Source organism: Zonotrichia leucophrys, chromosome 7 (assembly GCF_028769735.1).
Source record: "Zonotrichia leucophrys gambelii isolate GWCS_2022_RI chromosome 7, RI_Zleu_2.0, whole genome shotgun sequence".
Classification (NCBI taxonomy): domain Eukaryota; kingdom Metazoa; phylum Chordata; class Aves; order Passeriformes; family Passerellidae; genus Zonotrichia; species Zonotrichia leucophrys.
The window spans coordinates 11,100,185-11,125,314 of record NC_088177.1 but is presented as its reverse complement, the minus strand read 5'-3'; the positions used below and the strand labels follow the sequence as shown (position 1 = coordinate 11,125,314).

At 43.8% G+C, this 25,130-nt stretch overlaps 1 protein-coding gene across 16 annotated transcripts in view; it reads right to left on the bottom strand.

The window, feature by feature from the left end:
• IKZF2 (IKAROS family zinc finger 2) overlaps positions 1–25,130 on the bottom strand; it is a 114,914-nt gene that overhangs the window by 55,885 nt on the left and 33,899 nt on the right. The window contains exon 1 of one of the 16 annotated variants that reach the window (XM_064718071.1): positions 9,184–9,279. The exons of the other annotated variants lie outside the window; for them this stretch is intronic. The gene's annotated coding sequence lies outside the window, so the exon portion shown is untranslated. Of the gene's footprint in view, positions 1–9,183; positions 9,280–25,130 lie in introns of those variants that run through there. 16 annotated transcript variants of the gene reach the window in all.

The window sequence follows — 25,130 nt, the reverse complement described above, 5'->3', positions numbered from 1 at the left end:
CAAGCTGCATCCTTCAAAATATCCCAGCTATTCCATGAGCTGTGCAGGCTGCTTGTTCCTCCTCCTTCCCTCACCTTCATGCACACAGAGCACTGCCACTGCCATTTTCAGAAACCCTGTGGTAGCTGAGGAAAGGTTTCCTCCAGCTGGGACCAGGTCTCCAAGGAGGGGAGCAGGGATCTCCTCGGCTCGTTGCGAGGGCTTTGCTAATCAGGTCATCTCCTCTGCCTTACATCATTTGGCTGTATATATTAGGCAGCTTGCAAACAAACAGGCACTTCAATTGCATATAGTTTGTTTTCTCTGTTCTCAGCCAGCCTCGGAAGCTGCAATCATTTACTAGTGGCACTGTCTTTGTTTTCACAATGAACTCTGCTGCAAAGGAAAAATAAATGTTCGAGGGATGTTGATGGCTATCCTGCATCACACACAAGGCTCCACATCAAATTTCACCCCGTTCCCTTGCCTTTCTTGTTCACAAGCTTGATAAAAGCATAAATAAGTAAATGGATTTTGTTAGGGTTTTTTAAAGTTTTTGGGACATTCCTAAAAAAAAAAAAAGAATGACAGCAAAAGAGATAGCAGGGATAAAACTGTAATCCAGCTCACTGCAAAAGCATGAACTTGAAGTCAAACCATTTCCCTCCAGCTAATATACGTTCCTTCTACTTTTTCCAGTCTGGCAAAACACCTTGTGGGGAAAAACAGATGACAAGCACCACAAAAGCTTCTACTTGGGAATATGAAGCTAATGGCACATATTCGCCAGTTCACACACGAATGTTGCCTTCTTTTTCATTTTTCTTTTTTTTTTGTTTGGTTTGGTGGGTTAGGGTTTTTTTCTTTCTTTTTGTGCAGCACATAAATCAGCTGATCCTGAATCACACTTTATCCTGAGTGGTCAAATTGAATACAATTATTGTTAATGTCTCATAAGTGCCAATTAAACTCCAATTCCCTGTTAAACAGTTTCCTGGGAACTTTTTAGTACAAAAATATTTCCTTCACCCACAAATTAGTGTGGCTACAAACCAGAAGCTGGAAGGTCCACCTAAAAAAAACATTCCTGGTATTTCATCCTCTGTCATGGAAATTTTTCCCCTCAAAAGTGAGATGGGGGAAAAAGAAACTTCCTGTCTTGCTGAGAGATTTGATACTCAGGTAGTAAAATAAAGCGCTGGACATCTTAAGCAAGGAAGAAGAGTGCAATTCCCAGTAAGAAACAGAATTCCTCCTGTCACACACCAGGGAGAAGGCAGGACTTCTCCTCTGTCTCCTCCACTGTCTGCTGTCCTAGGTCAATGCTTATTTTATCTGTGGCCTTGGGAAGCCAGGCTGGCCACTGTCACTGGGGTTTGTGGTCTCCAGCTGGAGGCTGGCCTTTCCTGGCAGCAGCCATGCACCACCAGCCCCTTCCTGCTGCCCCCCAGAGCAGCAGCAAGTCAAGCCAGCCCCCTCAAGGCCTCCCACACCTCTTCCCCCACCAGCAGCAAACAAAGCTTTGGCCCAGCCTCAGACATTGATCCTTGAGGAGACAAAACCCAAACCTGCCGCCCCCGAGGAGCCTTGGATGGCTCTGTGGGCGAGCACAGCGAAGGACATTCACAGACACAACGTGTTCCCTAAGCACAGGGGCCAGGGAGTGGCTGCCAGGGGGGCACCAGCAAGCCCAGGGTCTGCTCCAGGCTCCCTGTCCAGAGCACAACACAAAGCAGCATTCAAAGCCTGGATGATGTTGCCTGTCTTTACATCCAGATGCAGAGAAATTATAAAATTGTTACTTCCCTTTGGAAAACAGCAGCACAATGACAGGCAGCTACAGCACAGCCTTGTGCATATTGTCCTGTCAGTGGTCAGTGACACTGTCTATTTTAATCATGCACTTCTCCTAGGCAGTGGATTAATGACATTGCTAATTGGCAGCTACAGACAAATAGAAAATGACCCAGTTTCTAACAGGTTTTGAACCCAATTCTTACACATCACAAGCCCTGGAGTTGATGCGTCCCCATACTATTAAACTCCCTGTTTCTACACTATCAAAAGCACTCTGCAAGGGTGAGTGTAATACAGTTAATTTTAAGAACCAGAATGGCAAACCCATGAGTGTTTAGTAAGATGAAAATTAAAGGAGAAAGGGGGGGAACCCTTCAAAGGGGAAACCTTTGAAAGTTCAAGGTAGGGAATGCCAGAAGTTGGAAACAATGATCCCTGGCTCTTGTTCAGTCTAAGAGCACTCTGGTAGCAAAAAAGGTCCTTAAAGAGGGTGTTTACATCACTCCAGAAGTGTAGTGAGACTTTAATGCATGTTCAAACATACTTTCCTCCTGAAACAGTACAAAATAGTCTTGGGTGAAAGAAAACTTAATCTTTGAGTTTCTTGTTGCTGATAGAATTTCGGCCTTAGTTAACAACTCTTTTCAAGTTCATTTCAGCTTAATTGTGAGCTATTAAATGTGTAAACAAGGGAGCACCAGCAAGTCTCCCCTTTTTAAAAAGGGCACACACACACACAAGGGGTGAGAATGCCAGCCAAGCAGTGGCAGAACAGGGCACAGAATCGGCTCTGTTGTCACCTCAGAGCCACAAAGCACTTAGCCAACAGGTTGACATTAAAAAGCAAATAGCTTTAGCAAATACTATTTAGTTCCTGAGAAATGAGCAGGTCTCCCATTCTCCTGGGGAGCAGGCATCACTCCAAAGCTGCGATGCTGAGGAATAAGCACAGTGAGATCTGTGTGCACCACATCTGCTGTTCAGGAGAAAGGAAGATGTCTCCTCAATGGCAGCTGTGGGCAGTGCTGTCCTTCCAACACTGAAATGGAAGATGTTTCAGCCAAGGGTTAGAAAGGCATATTTCAAAGGAGCCAGTTTTGCTCTCACGGTAGATTGAAGCTTTCTGGAGGCTTAGAGAGAAGAGAAGCTGAATCTGGATGGAACAAATGAGGGTGAATGCCACCTGCAAAAGAGGAAATTACCCAACTCTTTCCTTGACTCAAGTACCAAACTGTGTGATCACGGACATTCCCAATGCTGGATGTCAAATTTCTTTACTGAGAGGTCTAAAGATTTCGCTTTTGGCTACTGAGCCAGGGAGATGGTAGATAGTGATACCATCTTGTCATGGGTGACTTCTTCATTCACAACACTTCAATCAAACCAAATAGTTCACAACTAATAAAAAAGAGGAAGGAATGTTTTAAAAACTTTGTGCAGAGTCCTTTTCTGCATGCCACAAACGGGATTCTTCAAGCCCACAAGGAGGTGCTTAATGCGCCAGAAATTCAGCGAGAACTGATCGGCTTATTTAGGGATCCTTAGAAATTTTTAGTTTTCACATTGAAGAATCTCAGTTTAAGCCTGCTACCTCTGAAGTCAATTTAAACTCTCACTAAATGCAACAGAAGACTTATTTCATATCTTCTGGAGGTGGTATGTGCAGTAAGTGTAGACTAACAGGTCTGTTACACCCAAGTTTAGTTTAAATTAGGATGCTGTTGCATAGCTAAGCCAAGCTTCAGTCAGGTTTTAGCTGACACAAACTGTGGTTGCCATCCTCCCTCAATCCCCACCCCTTCCCTCTTTTATACTGGCACCAGTGAGCATGGAACTGGGTGCTACACCAATCTGGTTGAAAACCAATCTTCCTGAGAAAAATCAACCCTTTTCAGCTGGATCAGGCTCCTGACCAGGTGTACTGTGCCACCACAACAACCAGCTTTGGCACCCCAGATGTCACCACACACTTTCAGCAGCAATGGTTTTAAATCACCAGGTGGCTTCTCCCAGCTCAGCTCTCCAGGGCCAGACACAAGGAATGAAGACTGCAGCACTATAATGCGTGAAACAACTTCTAAGCTCAAATGGCCATACAAATGGCAAATATGAAGCTGAAAAGACCACAGTTAAAGTTGGAAGGGCTCTGATTTAAGCAAACAGCATCCCAGCAAGAGCAGCATTAAGAGCTGAGATCTCTTATCTATCACAGGGCCCAATTTTATGGTTTCAGTGACACAGATGCCAGAAATGTTTTGAGCCAGCAATCCTTCCAGTCTCCCACCAGGTCACATTCAGTGAGATTCCTGCTGAAGTCCAAAGGCTGGGACACTGAGTGAGGAGTTCCCTGATGTAGGCAAGCATGGCAGCACCTAGCCCAGAATCTGCCCCAGATGCCCAGCCTTCAGGCCCGACTGTTTGCTCACCACAAGTCACCCATGCTGCATACCTCCATCTGGCAAGAGGATGAAATCCTAATTGAATCTATATGATTGCTCAGTGTCGCAAGATTCCTCTCCAGAAAGACCTGAGGCCAAATTTCACCCACAGATGCATCGACGCAAGCGGCACTTACACAAGGCAGTCGTGTATTCATATCCCAGGGTAGGAAAAGTACTCCTGCTGACCCAGCCTCCCCTCCCTGTGTGCCTCTTCTTCCAAGGCAATATAGTGCAACAAATACTGTGCTTAACTTAACACAAGGTTTCTGCCAATTCCCTAGGGGTGCAAGGAGGAGATTCCCTTTCCCATTCCCCCTCCCCTTTTGCAGGGCCAGAACCTGATCCCTGTGCAAGATGAGTGAACACAGCAGGACTCTGCTCCTAGCTGCTGCCTCCTCTACAGATGCTCAAGCTAACTCAGATGATAGTCTTGGACTCATGGATTTTTCCCTAAGGATCAATTGTTGGATGTATCTTTATAGCCAACATATTGTTCTGTTGTTTTTTCCCCCCGTTTTGATGGGGCAAGAGGCAGCAGGATGTTTGTTTTTCCTCTCCTTTTGCTGTTGTACAAGACATGGTTTTTTTAAGAAATGTCATCTGGCAAATTCTGCCTTTACACAAGACGTGCCCAGCCCTTGTGCTCCCCTGCTCTCTGCTCCTGCAGGCTGCAGCCATTGGGACTGTGTGCCTTTGTGTGAACGATTTCCCACTTGTTTTCGAGGGGCAGGTGATGCTGGGGGCAGTGGTGCCCAGCAGGTGCTCTCCAGGGCCCTTCCATTGTGCAGTTCCATGTCTCAGTGTGCAGCGCAGGAGGCAGGTTTGGTGCTGTGGGTGGTCTCCCTTTCCCTTGCTGACCTAAAGCAAGTCTCCTACTGTCTGCAATGTGTACATTAAATACTGTCAGCCTCCTCTCCTACCACAGCTCCTCTTTCCTTCAGTAGAGCTATTTCTGATGCACACAGAAAAGCAGAGAGGGGAGGAAAAATAAAGGCTCAGTCCTGTAGTGAACCACGCTTTTCTCAAAACATGAAACCATCAACACTTTTTTAAGACCAGTTCAGATTCTAATGAGGGAGCAGAAGAAACACTCATTGAGGAGTGACACAACATTCACCCCTAAGAGGCTGCTGAGAGCTCTATATGGTACAAAAACTAGAAGTTTGTAATGGAAAATGCTGACAAACTACAGCTATATATGGATCATCCCTTATAAACAAAAATAAAGTGATTGATAACATCCATTTGAAGAGACCAAAACCTTATTGGCTCACTCATTGCTGTCTCTGCTTCTTAAAAAGTGCAGGACTTCCTAAAATGCCTTCCAGCATACACAAAGGGTAGTAATTATAACAGTAAAGATTATTTCATTTATTAGGAACTTTCCTTTAGGAAATTTACACTATATTTGAAAATACTTTGGAAGAAATTATTTGAAGCCAGTGGAATCACTTCTCTGGGTCAGAACCTTGCTTCATTTTCTGGCATTTTCACCACTAAAGACATTATCTTAAATCACTGAAAAGCTTTCATTACCAAGTTATATATCATCATTCACAGCTTTCAGGAAAAGTTTTCTTTATTTCTCATTATATAAACTCTAAATCATCTTAATGCAACCTGACCTAGCCATGTCCTCCTCCTCTAAATAAGGCACCTCCCCAACTCATCAACCCATGGAAAATTATAGGATAAGCACCTGCCACAAAAATATTTTCTGTCTTTGTCATTATACTGTAAAAAGCAGACAAACAACAAAAGCTGTTTTTGTTTGAGCCAAAGCCTTGTCTGCACCCTGGGAGGCAGGTGGCTGCTGCAAAGCCATGGGCAGCTCCCCAGGTCCATGTGCAGCCCCGGAGCTCTGCAAATGCCTGAGCACAGGGACCTCTCCCCGTGCACCCACAGCCACTGCCGGGCTGGAGTCCTGCAGAGTAAAGGAAATAAATGGGAAATCAGCTCTGCCTCACCTCACTGAGACTACACAATGTTGAAGGAGACCTCTTAAAAGCCACTGTCTTTGTAAGTGCTGACTTCTGTCAGCGTGGTGCTGCTTTGAAACATGTATTTTTACCTGAGGCAGCTAAAGAAAAAAATTGTATGTCCTTACACGGTTTATTTTTTTTTTAAATTGAGATGGAAGATGAGGATTTAGGGATCTGGAAATACCTGCTCACAATTTAGAGATCCCAGCAGTACTGAGTTCAGCCCATTAAGGCAGAACTTAGAGCACAAAAATTCACCCACATCTCAAGATGCACATGAAAGGCTCGCTCCAAGAGCCACTTGTGGTATGTTTCAAGGATGGCAGCATCTGGTTTAGTCCCTTAACTTTTCCAAATGTAAAAGACAGTAGAGTTTATAGTCATTTTCCACTTTCTTAAGTCACTTCAAGAATCCAAATCTGTTTAAACTCAAATTTTAATGTACTAAAAACAGGGGGAGGGTATCTCTGCTGCCTCCTTCCCACAACTTAAAACACACCAGCTATTAAAGCAGCAAGACATTTAAATGACTATTCATTCTGATTTTTTTTTAAAGCAGTGCTAGGCTTTCACCTGTATCATTATTATGTAGGCAGTGACAGATGGCAATGGAAAAATATAAAATAACTCTTAGAGTATTAACTTTTTTCAGTACCGTATGTGTCAGATTCTTTAGCATAAATAAATGGCATTACACAGTCTCATTAAATCTATACATCTGTGTAGTAACTTGCAATTTATGGATATTTTCTGACACAATGTTCAAACCAACAGGTTTAGCTCACATGTTTCTTTTCTCACCATGCCATCTCCAAGTCACCAGAAAAGCAAACAAAAGCAAAACCCTACACTAAATATTCCTGAAAAATTCTATGAGAAGATTTGCTATTCACCATCTACACACATTTAAAGGAATGAGAAGGGAAGAGAGTGGTGGGATCATGGAAGAAAGGGGATGGAGAGAGTTGGCAAGTAAAACACACAATTAGGCACCTAAAATGTACATCCTTTACGAGTAAGGAATGACTCCCCACGTTAGATTAAAAGAATGGGGACACAAACAGGGACATTTTCTCCTATTGCCCACCGAAGCACAACAATCCCCCAGCACATTTTCACCAGAGCAGCCAGGAGCCCCCATGGACGGCAGTGCCCAGACAGAGCAGGGACTGCAGGGCTGAAGGCTGGGCTGGAAGAGCTCAGGCCATCACCCAGCACACAGAAAGGAGCTGCCAGTGCCTCTGAGCACCACTCACCATTATCCAGGGGAATCAGGAAGTCAGAGATGTAATAGCTACATACTCTGAAATACCTGATACTTCCTCAGGCCTTTCCCAAACATGCCCCATCAACTCAGCTGCTCCATGGCACCCACGTGTCCAACCACCCCACAGAACCATGCACAGAGGCTCTGGTGGATGGTGGATGGAGTTCCTGCTTCTGCAGCCTGGATTGCAGGGGGACAGCAAGGACACTGCACCTCCTGGGACACAGAGCCCTGAGGAAGGAGGGATGGCAGGACAGGGCTGGCCTGTACACACCAGCCTACTCCTGGGAGCACTGCCAGGCCCACCTTCCACCTGTGAGGACATCACAGCTGCTCTAGCCCCAGTTAAAAAGACTCTTTTTGGGCAATAAGCTGTGTTTGGGAGCTCTCCCTTTAACACAAGAGCCCGCTGGTCCAGGCTGGTGGAACAGGATGCAGCACCACTTGCTGTTACCAAACATTTATTAAAGATGTCAACAAAAGATAAAAATCTGTAAATAGAGCTGCAGTCACAGAACACAGAGAGCAGCAGCCCTGCAACCTCAGTCCCTGTGGCTGTGGTTCCATGGGTACCTCCCCTCTCAATACCTTTGGAGATGTTCTCCCAAGAGCTGCAAAGGATTTGGGGAGCTGCTCACTGAGTATCAATGAACACTCCTGCCTGAACACCGAGTCACACCTTAGACAAACTCAAACCCAGGTGACACATTACCAGTGGAAAGATGAAATCTGGCATTAGCAGCAACTCCTGCACGTCACACCCTTTTGTCTGCTTGGGTAAAGGATCTGTTGGGAGCTATTTACGGACTGGCTCTTTTCCTCTAGGAGGAGCTGGTATTTCTGCCTAAAATTAAGATGGCTTGACACTTCCTACGATGAGGCCCTGTTTTTTACTTGCTTATCACTTTGCCAAAAACAAGTTAGGCTGAAATGTATAGACAATATTTTAATTTTGTGAGTGTGTGCGAAACTGCAAATCAAAACAGTTCAACTGGCTCTGACAAAGAGGTCAGAGACACCACTACCCCTGGTTTTTAGTGTTCAGATCAGGTGATCCACAATTAGCCAAAACAACAAAGCCTGCTTTCCTATGGATTTGTACCCACAGCCTCATTCAAGCCCTCTTTCCTTCCAGGAAGCACAATTTGGCTACCTGCTGCTAAAGACAATGAGTACTTTTAAGTTCCACTTGTCTTTCCCCTCTCTAATGAGGATCAGCAATCCCAAGAGATCCCCTGACCATGCAACTGCACCTCATGGGTACAATTCTACTGCATCAGTTCAAGGAAAGTCAGACCCAAAGACAAAACATCACTGACACAGCTTTGGTTTTGAGGACAGGTCATGTGCATTTAAAAATCATTACTCACTGCAATGAAAATAAGGGAAAAAAAGAAGAAAAGGGGAAAGAAATTGGCATCCTAAGAGGCTCACTAAAGCTCTTTAAAGTGCATAATTCCATCATCATACTGTACATAGCACACGATCTCTGAGGGGTAATTATCCATGGATTGGAAGCCAGTGTGAATATACACACAGTCAATATGATGTGCTTGCTGCTGCTTCTCTTTTTTCTTTCCTTTTTTTTTTTTTTTTTTTTAAATCAATTTTAATTGTTGTGGATCTATTTCTGCTAATAAAAGAGAGTGAACTGATTCTGGTCGGATAGATTTCTGGATACGGAAAGTGAGTGAGCAAAACATGTGAGAGTACTTACTGTATTACCAGAAATATTTATAAATGGCTCTTCCCTCCCTCAGCTGGCAGAATATCAAAGCACTGAGGAAGCAGCACGGATGCCTTCTGAAGGGATGGAGAAAGGAAAGGACCACTCCTCCATCAGCAGCCTGGGAAAACAATGCCACAGAGCTTCAGCAGAAGCCCAGGCTGCAACATCTCCCCTCTTGTTAAGGGGTGAGCACTCCTGTGAGTGTAAACTGTACCAGCAAGGATCACAAATGAGCCCCTACAGGGAATATATAATGTGTCTACTGGCTTGGAACAATATATGAACTGGAGACTCAAGGTTTTTTGTAACTGTGATTCCCAGGAATGTCAGTCATTCCAGCTGAGGACAATCATCTTCTCTGAAGGCTTGATGCCTCCACATAGCAAGCTCAGCCCAGACTCTTTGGGCTTGACAGTACAGAAACATTCCCTGTAAAACACAGCACTATCACAGTGCCATCATTAGCTGCATTTGTATCAGCACAATAAAAACGTGGAGACAGGCACATTTACCAAGAGCACCAACAAATCATCCCTACCCTTGCAGGAGAACCTGGCTGAGCCAGGAAGGGCTCTGTGCCCCAGAGCTCCTGCAAAGGGGGCTCCTGCACAGGTACACAGCAGTACCCTGCAGATTCCTTGCAGGGATGTGTGCCTTTGTGAACTCCCACCTGCACACAGATCAACCTTCTAAAACGGGATTAACCAAACACACTGAACTTTGTCTAACATCACAATTTGTTTCCATGTATCCCACTTGGGTGAACTGCAGGATTTCCTGGGGAACACAAGCACCCTGCTGGCTGCTGTGCTCCTGGTTGTCCCCAGCCTGCTCTCCATTCCCAGGGGTGGAGGACTACAATAAGGAGCACCAATTCCCAAGTTAGCCTGTGCATGTGAAAATGCCTGGGGGTCCTGATTCAGAGCAATACTTAGGCAATCCCTGATCTTTAATGGTAAAGTCAACAGGACCTGGGTACATCCATAGGTAATTACATGAATTCATCAGTGGGCTGAGCAAGCATGTTCCAGCTCACAAAAGCAACGAAAGGACAACGTGCAGGAAGAACGAAAAGCCTTCAGGAAAGGATTAGCAGTGTCACAAGTTAAACATCTCCTCCCTGATGACATACAGGATCGGGTCAACTGTGCAGGCAAGCGAGAATGCTGTAGCATGAAGTCACAAATGGTACAGCCTGCTCACTCCACTGCCTGTAGGAGCTCTGCAGGTAACAAATACAGAATACTAATGTACAATAAGCAATACTTTAATAGCTCTACTCTGTACAAGAGGTAGGCATTTTTCAGTGTTTAACTGCACATCATTGCTATTCCAGATCTCCTCCTTGGCTGTTTTAACCTACCTAGCAGATTTAAGTGCAAGAAATAACAATAAAGCTCTCTGTAATCAACCCCTGAAACCCTGTAACTCTCGCTTTACGGTTCTAAAAACCATAACCTAGGAGGGCAATAACCTAATAGTGAGATGCTGTCATTAACTGGCTACTGAATTACAACAGATAATGTGGAATGACCTGAGCAGCAGCTCCACCCTACCATTTAAAAAATAGATGGTTACCTATGTGGTGACAATATGAACACATCTCATTTATATAGTACTAAGCAACCTAACACTAGTTATGACCAATCTTGGGCTTTTTAAAAAAAAGGCATTATTTAAAAATCATCTTAATCCACACTAAATATACAAGTTCTTCAGATGATTATGTCTTCTCATAAGTACAGGAAATAGCAAGAATTTACAGTAGGTCGTTTGAGTCCCCTCATTTACAGCAGGCAGAAAGTAGTTCAGCACCTGCTGAAATAATTGCTAAGCAAGGAAAAGATAAAGATATAAAGCAAATTTATTGGCTGTCTAGCAGACTTCACATTCAATTTTCCCTTGTCACATTCCCCTCACGCCTATGTACCTGCACAATCCTAGTTGTGAAGGCTACAGTCAGAGCCACGTTAGATTCAACTAGCCCTATGCCAAATCTGATCTGAGGGGCTCAGGAAGGCAGTGTGAGCACTCCCAGGAGGGATATATAATTTTATATATCACATGCCATGCTTCATTTATCTGCTTGCATGTGCACAAGTGAGTTTACTGACTTCTTTTAAAATTCTGGAACACTCACAACCACCTTTTTTAGTGCATATATGCTAAAGACTCTTTGCACAAAGTGACTTGCTCATATAACAATGCCTTGTTCCTGCTCTGTTGCCAGGTTTCTGGCCTGGGGCTTTGGGATCAGCAGCTTCCTTAAAGATACCATCAACAGGGAATTCTCACTCCAGGGTAAGAATAAAGCATCTACCATGAGGCAGAGCCTGAGATGTTTAAAAACTTGGAGATTTATTTCAGGCAGCTGCACCCCGCACACACGGAGGTGGAATATTCCAGTCTCCAACTTGCAGTTCTGGTAGGAGACACAGGGAAAAGAGAGTTTTCACAATGACTACCTAACACGAAGAAATAATCAGAGAAATGTTTCATTTGCTATGAAAATCATTTGAATCGACTCAAGATATTTGTTTGGGCAAAAAGAAAATAAAACCTTCCTGAAGTTGTGTCACCTCCCCCTTTCAAGTGCTGGCCCTTTTGAGCTGAAATCCATATTTTTGAAACAAACACAGAAATCTTCTACTTTCAAACATCAAAAGCCATTTTAGTGCTGCTGAAACATTTTCTCCCCCAACATTTTCATCTAAGTTGACTCAAATTTCATTCTGGTTCCTGCTTACAAGCTGCTTTTTCCAACAAATTTATTATTTGTCATTTCCACCTAGTGGTTTCCACAACAAGCTCCTTCCCAGCAGGCAGCAAGGATGCAAACAAGTCTCAAGTCAGTCTTTTGCATCAAGAGCTATGGAAGGATTTCTGAAATTGGCATTGCTTAAATAATTTTTTTAAAATTAAAAAAATAAAAAAGAGAACATTTGAAACCTCTGTATGTCCTTAACTCTACTATATATGACAATTACATAATAGTTTGGAGAGTGATACAGCTAAGCCTCCTATGCTTTCTCCAGCACAGATGGTTAATTCAGAGGCCTTCCCTGGCTGCCCAGGCACACCAGCACAGAGCAGCTCTGCAGCCACGACACCTCCATGGTCCTGGAGCTGCATCCTCTGCTGTGCCTGCAAACAAAGCATCTGAAAATCACCCTGGGGTGGCCAGGGGGCAGTGCTGGAATGACAAGGCTGGGAACACACAGAAAAGCTGTGTGTGTGTGAGCAGTGCTGGCCCCAAGCACAGGGCTCAGGCTCTTCCAGAACCCTCCTACCCTTCCTGCCACAACCCTGGGCTTGATCCAGCTCTGCTCCCAATCACAGGTGAGACCAGGAAGTCAGCACGAGGCTCCTATAGATACCCCAGTGCCTTGCTGAATTTATAAATCCCTTCACTTCTCTGGGCTCTAAACTTCCACTCAAGATCAGTTAAGACACTTCCATAAATCTTACTTGGCATCTAGTTGCATCCTTAGGTGCCTAAACACATGTTTAAACAGGAATCTAAATCTCTTTGCAACTCAGTTCATCTGCAAAATAGAGATTGTAATTCTTTATCTTATGGGGGGTTCAGAGACAATAAATTGATTAACATTGGAGATTAATGTTCATGTGCTCAAGTCAATGGAAGTGGAAACAAATCCTAATTCAGGGTGACAGAGAGCACTTACAGGACTCCCAGCATTTGTAAAGCCAGTGCCTTCTCTGTCACGGACAAGACAGATCTGCTTGCAAGGAAACTTGCACAGTATTCCCTCCATACATTCTGGCTCAAGCTAGAAGTAGCAGTCTGGCTCTTTTATGACTCCTTCAGAAAATGATATCTCCATACAGCCTTTAAATTATCTACTGTTGGGGTCAATGAATTTGATGAAGAGAAGCTTGGAACATAAATCCAAGCGACAACTGAAGTTGAACACAGGCTGCAAAGAAGAGAAAGGCAGGACTTTGCATATGTTTGTACAATAGAGAAATTGTTTGAGCGAGTGGGAAGAAATTTATAAGGCTGATGCCTTATAATGTGACCCCATGCCAGTTGAGATGTCTTTCACAAAGACCACATCATGTGCTGCTGATTCCATGACTCATTATTTCCAATGTTCAAAGTATGGCTGGATACCATACTAAGAAGGGAAATTTTGTGTCACTACAGTAATTTTTTCTTATATTGCAACCAGAATGCATTGATTAAAGCACACAGAACTTGGACGTTGATTTAAGGCAAAATAGGTAATTAATAGTAATTTGGAAAGAAGAAACATCCACTAAAGTCACATCTCTTTGAAGAGATGGGGAACAGAATCTTATCTAACATTCAGTCCATTTTATCCTTTCTAAACAACATGACGAGCACCAGCTTTAAAGAAGGGTTGCATGAACAGAAAATATTAAGGTTGACATTGTGAAAGTCATGAAGAGGAGGCAGACCTTGATTCAGGTGGAAGGAAGAACCTCTGCCTCCCTTTGGCATCTGCCAGACACTCTGAGCACTTAGGCTGGTGGAGCCCAAGCTCTTTGTGGTGCTGCTGCAGCCTCTGCCTTCTAAGCTGGCAAGGGTGTTGATCACGCATCTGTTTTCATCACAAATTCCATCTGGATTTTAGAATTCTCAATTTAGATCTCATCAAGACTCACACACATCTGCAGAGAGCTTTGATTTCTAGACACCAAAGGCTTCCAGTGGGAAAAAGCTGCTCTGAATAGTTTCCCACCCACTCTCACAGCAAGACTGATAACAGTGCATTTGTGCCAGTGCTTTTGATAGAAGAGGTACACACACACACATATATACAAATGCAGACACATGTGCTGCTGCTGGTGAAGCTCTCCTCTTTTCTTAGCTTGGGTATGGATGTCCTTGATTGAAAAACATTGCAGCAGCCTGAACTCATCAGTCTGCCCTGAGCCCAGCAGCAGAGGTTTTAATGAGGAAATATCTGCTGATAGCTTTTGTTTCTACTGTACCTTTAACTGCTGGCAGGAGAATTCAGGAAAAGACTCGGATGTCAGCTGGATACCAAACATCATTGGCTACTGGTCAATCATCAAGCAAACAGCAGGGCTGAATGGAATGGATTTGACCCAGAGGTTACCAATTTTTTCAAAATATTACATGTGACCATTTCTTAAGCAGATTAGATGACACATTCTCAGCCAAACATACACCAGAAAATGGGACTGCTATCCTCCGATTTGTTCTCTTTTCAAAAAAAAAAAAAAACAGAGGGCAAACTTTCAAAACTTTCAACCTTCTTAAAAAGGCAGTGAGCTTTCTGCATTCCTGACCTTTCACTTGCAGAGGGAATGCTGATTTCTTGCTGAGCTCCAGGTCTGATCATCCCTGCCAAAGCTAAGACGTACACGAGCTGGCTTACCCTTGTTTCCACTGGCTGCTGGAGCACGCCAGAGAGGCTGTGTGCCCTCCTGCCTCCAGCACCCAGCCAAGCAACGTGATACTTTTCAGAACCTTATATAGCACTTTAAGAGCTGTATAGAGGAGCTCAAAACAGGATGACACAGAGGGCAGCGGTGCAGGGAAGTTGAGAAATGTCTTCTACTTTTGCTCTCAAGCAGATCAAATGGTCAGTTCCAAAGTGGGGCACGATCAACTCCCTAACTTTTTGGAGGCAAAAGTTAGCTGAAAGACTAGAATAACACAGAGTAGGAGTGGAAGTGGATGTGCTCACCCACAGACAAAAAAAGAAGGTTTATTCAAGCATTGCAGTATGACAATCATGCAATGCAAATGCCCCAGTGAAGTGAAAATGTGCAGTCAGCCCTGGAGCCTGAGGTTTCAGCATTCCCAAGGCAGGGCAGTAAACTGCAGCACCCTGGGAGTGGCCTTTGGTCGTGCCATTTCTCCCAGTAAGCCCAACAGGAAACACTAGTGCTGAACAACTACTTCTGAATCCCAAGCTACTGCTAGAACATGAAAGCCTGTGCCTGCAGATCCTAAACAGTGCAGGGTTCCTTCCTGCCCAGTGCTGTTTTACCCAAGAGACAGAAGAAAGGTTTGTCAGGAAGTCTGTACCTGCCCTGCCTACCCACCTATGCTGTTATCTGCAGTGCCTAAGATGGGCCACAGTCCTATGACATTAACTCTGAACCAAGAAAAAGGGATCTGTGTTTCATTTTACAACTATTGCAGCACAGATCTGGGGTGCTCCCTATCAGTATCAGCACAGACAGGCTGCATCTTCAGGCCTGAGGAGAAGAGAATTTGGCCCAAGATGTTAAAGGGTTATTTTAAGGAATGCTTTTCTCTTTCTCCCTTCTCTCTCTCTCTCCATTTGTTTGTTTTGGAATTGATACCAGGAAAAAAAAAATGTAACTAGGAAACAGAATACATAACCGCCTGAGGTGATGTACAAGAAGTTTCTTAGCATTCTCTGACTTTTTCCTGGTTAAAACCAGTTTGCCTGGGGATGGGCCAGCTCGGTTTCGGCTTCTCCTGCTTTCCCAACATTCCACAGAATAGCATGACCTTCATTAACTCAACACAGCAACTGGATCCAGCTAACAAAATCCAACACATGTAGGCACTTGTCCCCCTCGTCCTCAAGGGTAGAGAAACACGGATACCGTTGCTCCAAAACCGGCCTTGTCATTTCCAGTCCTTATCCTCGCACAACAGATGCTATCAGGACTGCTCCTTGCTGGTCAAAGGCTGCAGCAGCTCCTCTGCACTCTTTCTGCTCACTGGATTAACACCCAATTGCTCTCTTAACTGTGGATCTAGTGAGGGAACTTAGCAAAAAAATAGTTTACAAGAAATGGTAAATAACCAGTAGCCAGGAATCTATACTTAGTGTTGGCTGAGTGTCAGAGCATTTGTTACTGGGAATATGGACTTGTTCATATTTCAAAAAAAAAATCAAATCCCAAACCAACAAACCAAACAATAACAGAAAACTTCAGAATTGTAGCAATCTGGATGTGGTTTGATGGATTAGGAGGCATGGGGCAGCAAAGATCTAGTCAGCCAGCAATATTATGTATCTGGAGATACAACATGGATACATGGGGAACACACTGAAGATAACAGACCAGCCTCATATTTCAGTGTTTATTCAAACTTTTCATGTTTTCATGTTTCATGTTAAAAAAAAATAAAAATCCAATAGCTATGGGCAGCAGAAAGCAAGACATTATTATGAGCTAAAATAAAGTGAGCTCTCTAGCATTCACACTCAGGACCAGCCCTCACGAGCCCAGATTTGGCACTGGCAGGTCTTACACATCCCCTGCATCCTGCTACCTTCAGTTTTCTGTATTGACAGGGAAAAAAGCAGCCAAATTGTTAATGGGTTGGGGTGTTCGTCACACCTTTGGCATTCCATACTCTCCCATAAGTCAAGCAATCATTAGAACACATCACACTGAAATCCCTCTTGGATAAACAGAAAAGGGGGAAGATAGAGGCAATGCCTCAGACACATTTAAATAAAGCTTTATATGTTCTAAATTTTTTGAAGAGTTTTTTTGCAAGAGCTGTTCAAAAGAATGATCAGGTGATCAAGATGTGATCAAGAGAAGCTTCAGACCTAGTAACTTCAAAATTGGACTCTGCACCTCATCTAGGGCAGAGAAGTGCAGCAGAGGGACTGCATCCTTTTATCCGCTCTGCTGTTTGTCAGGCTGTACTATCGCTGTGACAACCTCACAAATGCTAAATTGGCTCTTAACCCACAAAGGCTCCTTGAGTGAAGCCAGCCCTGTGTGAAGCAGCTGTGCTGCCCAAGGATGGGGCCAGGGGCAGCCACTGAAGGCTCAAAAAGCCACTGTGACTCAGCTGAGCTGCAGATGAGTATCTGCTCTAACCAAGGGTGTGATGCTGGTCCAATCACTTCCGCAAGGAGAAGAAAGCTGGCACAACTCCTACCTCAGGGAGATGTTCTTCCACCTAAGAACAAGGAAGATCCTTGACATAATTCTGACCATGATGTAAGTCAGAGTGCTTTCCAGACTGAGATCCTTTTCCCCATTCCATGTAAAAGTCACACAGAACTCCACAAAGTCCACAGACTAAGTAATCAGAATGGAGATGGGCAATGGGAGACAGAGAGCAATAAGCCTGAGTGATATGTTGCATAAGCAGTGTTAATGTTTCAGTGGGGTTGATTAGTTTAGTTTGTCATATCAGCAAAATAAGCAGAGGAAAGTGAAAGTATTTCATATTTATGAAGTTCCATAAATATTCTCAGGACTTTGCTCCTTGGTAAGGATTCCAGGTACCACAGTAATACCAGAAGGAATAAAAAGTACTATCAATCTTGCACAGCAGTCACTATATCTCTGTTATTTGAGCAAATATAGAGAAGTCTGTCATTTTTATCCCCAGTTTAATCTCAGACAGAATCATCTGGTGGTACGTTTAACCAAATTCCTCACTCTAGAGCACAAGAGTTCCACCAGCACACATCACCCTGGATGCTGCTACAAAGATCCTGACTGTTATAAGCATGTATATCAAAACAACCACTGCATTTGAAGTAACCAACATGAGAGGTGGCCTCAGCATACTCAAATTCCAGAAAGGTTTTGGGCACACCTTCCCATCTCTCTTGGTCCTGCCCCATGGGGAGTTAAACCATCACTTCACCATTTACTGCTGCAAGGGCAAGTTTATGGCACCTAGTTGCACAGATCTAACAGCTAGTTATCCAAGTCCTTGCTAGCACTGCCTAGCTTCCCTGTGAAGTCAATCCAAAGAAATCAGCATCTCCAGAGGGCAAATAATTTCATCCCACTTGTTCTGTGAGATGCTGGTTTCTGGAGAAGCCTACAGTAACAAGATGAAATTACTAGTTTGGACTAGATACCTCACCTCTGCAAGGCTTAAGTTCCTCAAAATGAGCTCCACGTGGATGGCATGATTCAGTGCAGAACTTCACAGATCCTTCCACACAGAAGCTGGACAATCTTTTATCAGCCATTCCAGCTGAAACCATTTATTACTAAGACAATGGTCCTTCATCATCTTTAGAGCAAGTCATTCTTGGCAGATAACAAGTAAAGCTGGACCACATTGCTGTGCCTCCCCAGTTTTGGGAGAGGACACTCAGCCCACCTCCCCCTGTTCTACTTTCTTGCTTATTTTGGTCCTTCAAATAACCTGAAATTCCATGGCTTACCTGTGCCTTCATTTCCATGTTTTACATGTGATGTTCAAGTCATTTTCTTGCCATATTATAGGCCTTGTCTGGCATTGAGAAAGTTTCAGTCAAGAGTGTTTTATGTTACTGGAATTGCTTATACAAAATTCCCTTTTACAGATTAATTTATGAGAGAAGAAAATCCTGTACTTATCTTAATTACTTTATTGATTCTTGGAAAAAGAAATACAAACTCAAGCTGGGAAGAGGGAAAGATAACGTGCACTTGTCTTTCACATACAGTCAAAATCTTTCCATTGATCCTGGTTTATAATGCCCAAAATCTACTCTAAAAAGTAAAAACTGACCCTTTTCTTTTCCCCATTCCCATGAGAGAAACAACTACAGAGAAACAGCAGGAGGGGAAGGACAGGGAGAGACAGACTAACCTATGAAAGCTTTCGTGTACTACAGCTTTACAACAAGGCTACGTGCATTCACACCGAGCATCCCACGGCAAGGCAGAACCTGCTGTTAATGCCCTGTGAAACAGTAAAAGGAAAAGCACCACTAATGAAGGAGTAGGATGGTTTAAGGAGTGCAGAGAATGGCAGGATTCAGACACATTAGGATGAGGAGATTGTTAGGATCTGACCTGCACACCCCCATGGACTGCTGTCCATGCCTGCACAGAAGCCACAGTTGTTGGCTGTTACCTTCCCCTAAAGCACTGACGCTCTCTCCACTGAAGGCAGGGCAAGGAGCTCAAAGGTTTCTCATCAGCTGGTTTCACTGCCTAGTAAACAACAAGCCCTTACATACCCTGCTCTTCTGGGGACAGGCCTGAGCTCCAATGGTGTGACCACAGTAATTAACTCAGGGCTTGTTACAGACATGTTGTGATCTGCCCTGAAAATGCCAGGACACACGGCTGCGCTCGGTCATCCATCATGCAGAGCCTTCCTTCCCATCAAGCTTCCAGCCAGGACACTGAGCAAGGCCAGCTTTAATCCCAGGTTATGAGTGTGCATGGGAGCATGCTGCTGGAAAAGAGTGGATTAACAGGAGCTGGGGTTCCTCCTTACTCCACAAGTATTGCTAGGGCTGAAGTCCTGCAGGCTGACTCACACAGCTCCCCACCCGCCCTGAAAGAAGCAATCTTCTTAAAGACCTCTGAACTGAAAGAGAAAAGAAAACCTACAGGTTTGCTGAAAGAGAGCAAAAAAAAAAAAAAAAAAAGACCAAAAAAAAAACCCTAAAGAAACACATGTTTGGATATTTTCTAGGATTTTTTAAAGAAAGTGATTTTTCTCCATTACTTTTCTTAAATTTACAAGATTCTTACTAAGTCATTTTTATAAAAGCTGTAACTGCTCAAGAGAGATGTATTGGTTATGTTCTAAACCAGAACAGCCACATTAAAAACTGGAAAACTAAGAAATCCTCTTGCAGAAAACACTGGTTTAGCTTTTGAACACTGGTTTTTCACAGCTCCAGGTTGTTATTTGATTTTTCAAGCCCAGCCTGGTCACACAACTCAACCAGAAGAAGAGGAACACACAGCCTGTAGTAGCCAGGACATGAGAACAAGCAGGCAAAGGATGAGGGTCCTATCCTTTCCCTGCTGCCAGGAATGGGACACACCATGGGAGTCTGGGTCCTTACCTGAGGGATGGAAAAACAATCACTCCTTCCTACAGCAAAACTGTGAAGGATCAACAGGTTTTCTGTACTATTTCAGGAATTTAAAAAAAATATAAAAAAGCAAAGACTAGTTGGCTTTTATTAAGAGCAGCTGCTGTCAGGTTAGAGGTTACTCTACCAGGCATTATCACCAATTGGTTTGAGTTCTTTGGTTGCTGCCTGAGCAGAACTGGAAAACAGATTTGTACTCCCTGCAATAAATTATTGACTGCTATGACTCTCAGGAAGGCCAAGGTGTGGTCCTTGCTGGCAGGTGAGAGGGTGTTTGTTTGCCAGCCTTTCCCCCAACTGGAGGAAAGGTGCTCATAAAGTAAAACTGCAGAAGAAAAGCCAAAAGCCAGAGGCAGGATTCCCGTAAGGGACCTTTGGTGCTCAGTGGACACACAGCCTTTTTCCACATTTAACCATGGAAGTGTCCTCAGAGCACCAGGGCACCCCACAAGAAACCTGGGGGCTGGAGATGTCTGTGTGAAAATGCACAGAGCTGGCTGACCTTTGTGACATCTCCTTCTCCAGAGCCACAAGTAAACACGGTCAGGAATGCAGAAAGCACAGATCACACAGAGCAAGCACAGGGAAAGACCACTGTGGTTGTGCCAGGCCACAGCCTCTAAAGGACATTCCTGGCCTGGAATCAGGTGGGATTTCATCAACTGTCTGCCCACCACCCATCCTGAAGGCTGGCAGGGAAATATCCTTACCCCTTTACTTCATTGGGGAGAAAATAAAACAGAAAGGTGAGGAAGCTTAAGTCTGCTCTGGGATCCAGAAGTAGATTTCACCACCTCCTGCCTTCCAAGCCAGTTCTCATTCCTGCAGACCACAGCACCTCTCAGATCTGCTCCAGGTGGGCAGATAACACTCATCTACTTCATACTCCAGAGAAAGAAAATTCATAGAGAAAAGGGACTCAAGGATTCAAAGGTTTGGTGTGGTTTATAACCAGCAGCCAGGGAATGGTAGAGACTGATATTATTTGAAAGCAAGCAATATAGAGCATAAAATTAGAACTGGAGCTGAGATGCTGTTCTGAGTGTGATGACCTGACTGCAAACAGCAATTCCTTTCACACTTCCCCAGTGCCCTCAGAAGCCTTCAGACACAAGGCAGTTTGGATTTCATTCATGATTCCTTGGTACTACAACAGTTAAAATCTCAGCACCCTTTCCCCGTATTTTCCCTCCTATGCAGCAACAGATTAGTTACAACTTTCATGAAAAAAATCCCAATTTTATCAGTGGTATCATTCCTTAGGTCACTGCCAGTGCAAAACCCCAAAGGGTGTAAAATTAAATGCCTGCTGTCCTTAAATCTTGTAAAATATTTTTTAAGGGTTTTGGTTGCTGAAAGCTTCAGTGACATCAGGCTGTTCAGAGTTACCCTTCGTGGGTGTTTTCATCATTCTGACCTCCTATTCTAAAATACAACTGCTAATTCCTCCATGTTAGAAAAAGGACATTTTAATAAACCTGACAGCTCTACCTCAGATCATTATAAAGTAATGCTCCTTGCTAACTCCTGGCAGTAAAAAGTTGGACTTGACACTAAATTGTAGGTTCTAGAAACAAAAAAGATATCATGGCTAGACTTACAGCAGTTAGCACAAAAATGCCCAGGTAAAACACTCCATGGTCAGAAATTCTCAAAAAGAGCACACTGAACTTCAGAGCCCTCAAGTTACAGGCTAATTTCAGTACTTGGTAAATCTTAAATAAAGCCTTCCTGCAAGCCTTTTTAGGATTGTGGCCCTCATTTGCTTCTAACTGAAGAAATGAAAACTATCATTACATAGCTCTGGAAAAGGCTTATTCCCAAATAGATCCTATTTACAGGTCAAAATTCTACCCTGGCTTGTTTACATGCAACTTCCATAAAAAAAAATAAAAATTAAATACCATCCCCTGAAGATCATGGGATTGTGCAAGTGCCCACAGGCCGCTGAGCATGTTCAGCCTGGAGGTTCCTCTGTCTGCTGGGGCCCAGCTGCAGTGCCAGGGCTGCCCTGGGCTGAGAGGGTTGATGGCCAAATCCTGTGCACTGCTGGCCCTCCCGGCCTGCACACACCAGCTCGTTTGGAGTTGGCCCAAAAGCTGCATTCATGTCTCTGACCACGCTGTAGATGTGCTCTGAGAGGAGCAGAACAATTCCAAAAACTTTTGAAAGACTAGCCCTTGAAGTCTAATTTCCAAGTCAAACTTTGTGCCTATACATTAGCAGTTACAGAAAAATTAGTTTCTATAGAAATAAGAAAGGTGCTGCATTTCAGTTAAAGTTAAGGCTTGCAAGATGACTGGCATTTTTCCTGTCTCCTTGAAAACACCATCTCAGCCATACACACAGGTGAAACCAAAATGTCAAATTGTTAAATCAAAATCACCTGTTGGGATGATGGAATGCAGCATTTCTTGCTACAAATAATTTCCAGTTTCTATTGATTAAAAAAAATACATTTTTTATTTGTTTTTTTGAATGCGCCTTCTGAGAGAGCCAATCTGGCTGGCAGCCCCCTCCCTCTCCACGCTGCTGCTGAATTTTGACTGCGTGGGGAAGATGGGATGGCTGTTAACCTCTGTATCATCAGGTCAGCATCACAACAACATGCTCCTCCAGCAATCCTACACCTCCTGGCACAGCATTCCTCTACCTCCGCTTGTTTGCCCAAGTTTAATTAAAATCCACTGCAGTTTTTTTCCCATCTGCTCTGAGGGGTTGAGTGGCTCGGCCGTGTTTCTGCTTCTGGAAAGCAGCAGGAACAGAGGGGTTAATGCTCTGTATTCAGAACAAAAACCACAGAGCTCAGGCAGATCTGCACTCATCCAATCCATTCCCTGACAAAACTTGTTGCTAGTCCTGTCTGCACCATCCTAGATCTCCCAGGTTTCACTGGCTTCTAGCCAAAAGTGTCGTTTTACTCTCATAATGAAGGGGGCCAGAAGGATTTATCTTTCCCAACCTCTCCCTACATTATGTCCATCCCTGCAGAGCAATCTTCTTGTTTTTCCACATTTTCTTGCAGTCTGAAACCCTCCCAAGGGCATATCCCCAAGGATCTGCTGAGATGGAGGGCTTCTCAGCTTACAGCTTCTGCCTACAGTGCTGTATTTAGCCCATTAAAAATCCCAATAAGGTTACACATAAAAGCTCCTTCAAAGTTTTGGCCCTGACACTTTACTCCTCACCTTCTAAATCAAGTTATGCCTTATTTGAAAATCTTCAGAAATTGTTTGGAGGAGTGAATGACCTATTCTGAGGCTTTAAAATTAGATCAAAAGTATAAAGTTGCTTCCTCCCAAGCCACTGTATTACTAAACAAGGAAACGGTCACACAATAAAATTTCCACAAGAAGAATGGAGTCTGTAAACTGAAGCTGTCACAGGTAAAGGAGGAGGATAAAAAAAAAAAAAGAAAAAAAAAAAGCTGATGCTGTAGTATTTATTGTATTTGTTAAATTCCTGCAAGCTAATTCAATAATATACAAATTCCAGTTCCTACTCTTCAACCTGTGTCAGGAAGTGCCTCCCCCAAAAACAACCACCCCTCCCAAAAACCCAAACCTGCATGGTTGAACATTCTCCCCAGGCACAAGTCAGGCTAAGAGACTCAGCCTAAGGAGGGAGATGCCAGTTTTGCCTTCATCTGCCCAAGTCATCTGCTGCTCTGCTGGAGCCTGGGGCATAGAGACAAGTACAAAGTGTGACCACTGGATCTCTCTTTCCCTTTTCCAGTCTCTTCTCTCCCTATAACATATCCTGAGTTAGTCACAATATTCCCACTGACTCATGAGAGCCCTCCCAAAGCACACCTGAAAAGCAATCAAAAAAAAAAAAAAAATAAAATCCAGTCCTGTTTAATGGTATGTCAGGTTTCTCTGAAATGTTTTTTGCTCTGGGCCTGGAAGAATAATCCAACAATAAATTGTTCTCCTGCTGGCCTGTGAAGAAAACTCAACAGTGAAAGACCTGCAGCTGGAACTTAGCAAATAACCCCACTGGCAAGGAACAAATACCTGTTCTTCTAACGTGGCTGCTGTGATTCCACTGGCTCAGTCACTACTGAAGCTGGAGTAGAAACCTTCCTTATTTTATGTGAAGTGAGCAAATACAAATTTGAAAGCAAGGGGAAGGATCCTGAAGCCAGGAAGCACCATTTTTACACACTAATTGCTGATAAAACCACACTTAAGGAAAGAATGAACATCCATTGTTCCCCACTGCCATGGTCTACTGAAGGGAATCTCAACTAGATCAAGCCTGCCTTGAGTTTTACTGAGTGTTTTGATTCCAGCTTTGATAAGGTCACACCTTAGAAGAGCCATGTATAGTGTAACAGATGGGGATAAAGCTTTCAGCTACTCCCAGACTCTGCTAATAGCATTTCTAAGAGAAGGAAAATCAAATTTTTTTTATATTTATATAAATAGGTATGGGTTTTCAAGTTAGTTTGGCTCCCACCTCATCCCAGCAACCCACACAGGGATGATTCTGCTGCAGTGGAGGCTGCAACAGCTGAGAGTGCAGGGGCAAATACCCACTCAGGCAGGAGGAGCACCTAGAGCTGCCTCCCCAGGGACCAGCATCACACCCAGGCAGAGTCCTCAGGGAGGCAGCTCCAGCCCTGAGCTCTGTAATCCCCCAGATCCAACACTGCCACTCCTCCTAGTGTGTGCCCAGACTTTGCTGGAATAAGCCAACCATCCCCCACTGCTCTTCACACCTGGCACTAATTTCACACCCTGAATTCACCCCTTCCTGCCTCCAGGCCCTGCTCACTGCCAGCTTGGGATCCAATCCATATTGGGTGTCACTGGTAAGACAGCAGCAGTGTCAACTACGGGATATACTACAGAATAAAAAAAAAAAAAAAAAGAAAACAGAATAGTGAGGTAATGGTGACCTAATTTCCTAGGCTGGCTGTCTGCTAACCACAACTTCAAGGTTTCAGAGACTTTGGCTCACTATCAGCTAGCACTAAAAATGCCTTCTCTGCAAACCAGAAATAAGCCTATTACGTTGTTTTCAGATAATACCATCAAAAAAAGAAAAAGAAAAGAGAAGGAATGCCACAAACTTGCATCCCCATGAATAACAAACCCCAAACCTTTCTATTCACATCAAACTTTT